Source organism: Nerophis lumbriciformis, linkage group LG05, assembly GCF_033978685.3.
Source record: "Nerophis lumbriciformis linkage group LG05, RoL_Nlum_v2.1, whole genome shotgun sequence".
In the NCBI taxonomy this organism is placed as follows: domain Eukaryota; kingdom Metazoa; phylum Chordata; class Actinopteri; order Syngnathiformes; family Syngnathidae; genus Nerophis; species Nerophis lumbriciformis.
Genome location: NC_084552.2, coordinates 11653974 through 11660000, shown reverse-complemented (window position 1 = coordinate 11660000; position 6027 = coordinate 11653974). Strand labels below are relative to the sequence as shown.

The 6027-nt window shown below is 37.3% G+C and overlaps 1 protein-coding gene across 1 annotated transcript in view; it reads left to right on the top strand.

Moving 5' to 3' along the window:
* slc38a4 (solute carrier family 38 member 4) overlaps positions 1-6027 on the top strand; it is a 161053-nt gene that overhangs the window by 35901 nt on the left and 119125 nt on the right. Inside the window, exon 2 of the mRNA XM_072913143.1 lies at positions 4611-4743. The gene's annotated coding sequence lies outside the window, so the exon portion shown is untranslated. The remainder of the gene's footprint in view (positions 1-4610; positions 4744-6027) is intronic.

Sequence of the window (6027 nt, the reverse complement as noted above, 5' to 3'; positions counted from 1 at the left end):
ATTGATGAAGAATAATTACATCTGTCTGCGATTAATCTCGATTCATTTTGAGGTAACTATGAACGAAATGCGATTAATCACCATTAAATATTTAGACTGTTTAACAGCCCTACTTTTTATATTGCCCTGCGATTTTTCCATAAAATACTTAATTTATGATCCATCACACGGTAGTGTAATTTAGAAATGGCAGTGGCATGGCCACCATAACAACATGAATAAATAGTTATATTATTATATTCATCTTAGCATGCAAAATAGCTAGCGATTAGCACGCTAGTTGCCAGCTAGTTATTAGTGTCGCTATACTGTATTATTTGAATATCTTAGCATTGCACAATTACAAGGTACATTTAGGACAAGTTTAGTTTAAAACAGGAGTTCTTAACCTTTTTGACCTCGTACCCAACTTTTCCACTACAGATGGCTCCGTGTCCCACTCAAATATTAACACTGAAATAGTCCTCTTACTTTTTACAGTTTAACAGGATAAACCTTGTTAAATTATTTAAAAGCATGTGTTGATCCCAAAGATTGTTATCAAGGCTTAGGTCAGGCTCATCACAAAAATAAGTACTAATTAGATACACCGCAAAAAAAAAAAGAACTCATAAAAACTGATAAAAAATAGATTTACATGCTAAAATAAATACATTCTTAATAGATTATTATAATATAAATGTACTTTAAACTAAAATTAAAGTGCAAATGAAAATACAGCTTCACCACTTTAGTCATAATTTTTGCCCTTAAGAAACTTCTCTATGACTTTAGCTCAAAACTTCCTCAGTTTGTTCATTTTCATTAATGCCACAAGTTGTGGAAAAGTTTATTACAGCTAAAATCGAACAGTTATAACAAAGATCTGCAAAGGCAGAAAACAAGTACAAAACATATAAGAACAAGCTAACTGGCGTACTACGAACACTTAGGAAATAATATTAGAGTCAATTATTAGAATTATTATTAAAATAGATTAAATAAATACATTCTAAATAAATTGTTATAGTATAAATAAACTGTCAATAAATTTAAAGTGCAAATGAAAATACAGCTTCACCACTTTAGTCATAAATTTTGCCCTTAAGAAACTTCTCTATGACTTTAGCTCCAGACTTCTTGTGTTTGTTTGATATATTCTTTACTGCCACAAGTGGTGGAAAAGTGTATTACAACCGAGTACAGCTAAAACCGAATATTTATAGCAAACATCTACAGAGGCAGAAAACAAGTACAAGACGTATAAGAACAAGCTAACTGGCATACTACGAACACGTAGGAAATAATATTTTAGTCAATTACAAAAACAGTATGAGAGCAACATGGGGCATCCTAAAATAGCATTATTAAAAATGGCGCTCAGAAAGTATTATCCTAAATACTTCTCAGATAGAAATGTAGAAAATGACAATATGAGCAAAGTAGTTAAAAGCTTCAACAAGTACTTTGTGAACATTGGACAGATTCTGGAGGCTTAGGTCAGGCTGAACACAAAAATAAATATCAATTAAATACACCGCAAAAGAAAGAACTCATAAAAACTGATACAATTAAATGTACATACATTTATGTAGTGCTAAAATAAATACATTCTAAAGAAATTATTATAATATAAATGTTCTTTAAACTGTCAATAAAATTAAAGTACAAATGAAAATACAGCTTCACCACTTTAGTCATAATTTTTGCCCTTAAGAAACGTCTCTATGACTTTAGCTCAAGTCTTCTTCAGTTTGTTTGAACAATTGATAGCTGATTTTATTCTCAGTCATCACAACTGGACTGTTTGGTTTGTCTTGGAAGACGTTTCACCTCTCATCCTCTCATCAGTTCTTGTTCATAGACCTAGATTGGTCACATCTAGTCTTCGACTTAGATTGGTCACATCTAGTCTTAGACTTGGATTGGTCACATCTAGTCTTAGACTTAGATTGGTCACATCTAGTAGATTGGTCACATCTGGTCTACGACTTAGATTGGTCACATCTAGTCTTAGACTTGGATTGGTCACATCTAGTCTTAGACTTGGATTGGTCACATCTAGAAACTTCTCTATGACTTTAGCTCCAGACTTCTTGTGTTTGTTTGATATTTTCATTACTGCCACAAGTGGTGGAAAAGTGTATTACAGCTAAAATTTAACATTTACAACACAAAGACCTACAAAGGCAGAAGTATAAAACATATAAGAACAAGCTAACTGGCATAGTACGAACACTTAAGAAATAATATTAGAGTCAATTATTAGACCGGAACAAAAACAATAGGAGAGCAACATGGGGCAATATTAAAAATGGTGCTCGGAATGATTATCCTAAACTCTTCTCAGAAGGAAATGTAAAACAATGAACAAAGTAGTTGAAAGCTTCAACTACTACTTTGTGAACATTGGACAAAGTCTGAGGACCGTTGAGGACTTGAATGACACTTTGACAAAAGAGGAATCAATATTGTGAACAAATGTAAATCCAAGACCTCAACTACCACTACTGGGAAACAGATATTTTTGGTGGGCACTCGTGGCCCAAACGCTGATCTATAGACTTCAAAGAAAACGTCAGTAACTGTGAGTTTAAAGCAGTGTTTTTCAACTGGTGTGCCGTGGGAGATTATCTAATTTCACCTATTTGGGTTAAAAATATGTTTTGCAATCCAGTAATTATAGTCTGCAAATGATGTGTTGTTGTTGAGTGTCTGTGCTGTCTAGAGCTCGGCAGAGTAACCGTGTAATACTCTTCCATATCAGTAGGTGGCAGCTGGTAGCTAATTGCTTTGTAGATGTGGGAAACAGCGGGAGGTAGCGTGCAGGTAAAAAGGTGTCTAATGCCTAAACCAAAAATAAACAAAAGGTGAGTGCCCCTAAGAAAAGGCATTGAAGCTTAGGGAAGGCTATGCAGAAAACTGTGGCTACAAAGTAAACAAAAACAGAATGCTGGACGACAGCAAAGACTTACTGTGGAGCAAAGATGGCGTCCATAAAGTACATCCGAAAATGACATGACAAGCAACAATGTCCCCACAAAGAAGGACAAAAACAACTGAAATATTCTTGATTGCTAAAACAAAGTAGATGCGGGAAATATCGCTGAAAGGAAGACATGAAAAAAAAAAGGCCGGTGCGGTAGAAAACGGATGGATCGATTGAAATGCATGAGAATGTTTTATATTTTGAATGTTATTTTTAACACTGTGATTACTAGCGGATTTATTCATTACTTACCGTGTTAAGCAATGTCCGCTAAGATGTATCTGAGAGCCAGATGCAGTCATCAAAAGAGCCACATCTGGCTCGAGAGCCATAGGTTCCCTACCCCTGCTTTAAAGTCATATCCAACAATTGCGACAACGACTTTTTACTGTCAACTGAGTTTCGTTTTTTAATGATTTCTGCTGGTGGTGTGCCGCTGCATTTTTTCAACGCACATCATACTTGCCAACCCTCCCGAATTTTCCGGGAGACTCCCGAAATTCAGCGCCTCTCCCGAAAACCTCCCGGGACAAATATTCTCCCGAAAATCTCCCGATTTTCAGCCGGAGCTGGAAGCCACGCCTCCTCCAGCTCCATGCGGACCTGAGTGAGGACAGCCTTTTTTTTATGACGGGAGGACAACAGGGTGACAAGAACTAAATCATCCAGACTAGAGATAAATTGTATTATTATGTTTATCTTACCTAAAAATAAATACATTTATTAATAAAAAAATAAAAAAAATGTTTTACTATATTTTGCTAAAAACATCAAAATTAATTGTATTTTATTAGTATTTTTTCCTGACTCATTATTACTTCCAGCCATAGAATTATACATTAAAATAAACATATTTGAAATAATTGAATTTAAATTATCATAATAATTCATTTAAAATGACCATATTTAATTATTAAAATAATTGCTTGTTTATCAACCTGCGACGAGGTGGCGACTTGTCCAGGGTGTACCCCGCCTTCCGCCCGATTGTAGCTGAGATAGGCTCCAGCGCCCCCCGCGACCCCAAAGGGAATAAGCGGTAGAAAATGGATGGATGGATCAACAACTTTAGCATTTTATTCATTACATTTTTAAACTCTCAGAAGCCAAGTTATGTTATATTCCTTAATATTTATTTATGCAAGTTTGAAATATAAATTATCTAAACACAGTTTTGTTTGCATATTTTCAGGATGTAGATATCTATATATATATATATATATATATATATATATATATATATATATATATATATATATATATATATATATATATATATATGTATGAAATACTTGACTTGGTGAATTCTAGCTGTCAATATACTCCTCCCCTCTTAACCACGCCCCCAACCACGCCCCGCCCCACCCCCGACCACGCCCCCAACCCCCACCTCCTGAAATCGGAGGTCTCAAGGTTGGCAAGTATGACGCACATTGCTCAAAAAAGGTTGAAAAACACTGGTTTAAAGAATCATTTAACCTCCGTGTCAGCTCTACAAACAACATCAAGATAATATTCAGTGATATCTAAATGTAGATGTATGATTGGTCGTATATATTTCCTGAATCTACTTCTTGTTGAATCTTGATCTGAGGCTAATTGGTGTCCACCTGGAACAACATGTCATGCATGTCATTTGCAGGAGGCTTGGTCGGGGTCTGTGATCTTCCCCTCAAACAGATGGAGGTTCTGCCAGAGGTGAGCGTGTCAAACAGGTGTTGGACACAAGAACAACACCAACACGGCTTGTTGGCAGGGGCCCTCCAGTGTTGGAGGTGCGTGCAAAACAACACAGATGTGCTTCTCGCTGCGCAAAACATCGACGCCTTTTTTCATCATTCAATACTCCTGAGTACACCGGAGTCATCTCTGTTATATAACGCAGACTTTTGTGTGAGGGCTTTACTCAAGGCGAGTTCTGCTCTAAAGTTTATGCAAACAGACTTTCGTACGGCGAGGTCAGGCTTCAAGTTCACGCGTGTTTGCACAGAGCGCCGCTTCGCCGACGTGTCACTCTGCCATCCGAATTCATAAACTCTGAATCATCACTACAGTTAAAGTAGCAGTAAAGTGAAAACATGTCCTTTTTTTTGAAGCTATTATCATATATTTCTGATTCATGACACCAAAAGACTTCCAAAGTTTGCGAATAAATAGATATGATCAAAAGCCTAGTGGTTAGAGTGTCCGCCCTGAGATCAGTAGGTTGTGAGTTCAATCCCCGGCCGGGTCATACCAAAGACTATAAAAATGGGACCCATTACCTCCGTGCTTGGCACTCAGCATCAATGGTTGGAATTGGGGATTAAATCACCAAAAATGATTCCCGGGCGCGGCCACCGCTGCTGCCCACTGCTCCCCTCACCTCCCAGGGTATGAGGGTGATGGGTCATAATTTCGCCACACCTAGTGCGTGTGTGACAATCATTTGTACTAGACTAGTAACAATCTCTCGGAGATTCCCGAGCCATATTGAGAGATAATGATGAAGGGTTAGGGTCACGTGATCATGTGACGTAGAGGAGTAACCACAGATCCCTTCCCCATCAACAACAATGGTAATCAAGCAGACTTTGTGAGAGACAACAACGATTACTTTGGGAACAATTGTTGGTGCACTATTGCACCAAGAAAAATTCATAGTTTGTGAACCCGTTCTCAAACAATGGCAATAAAAACTATTCTGATTCTGATTATGATTCAGAACCTTATATTTTTGAGACCGAACACAAAGAGGATGAGCAATAAGTTTTAGAAGTGCTAAACAGATGTAGCTTTATTGTGACACTATAGCATTAGCAGCATGGCTAGGTGGTAAACATAAAAACTAACCATAATAAAACAAACTTTCTGTAATATTTCCACTCTCGCTGGGATGCCGAGCAACAAGACGCTCACATAATTCCGTTTAGATGAAGATTCAATCACAATCCTCACGATTTGTGTGTCTTTCTCGCCATCTCGGGGGATGTGAAAGTGGACCAGCCTGTGGCCATTTTGAGAGGTAATGATGAAGCCAGTCACGTGATCACGTGACGTAGAGGAGTAACCACAGATCC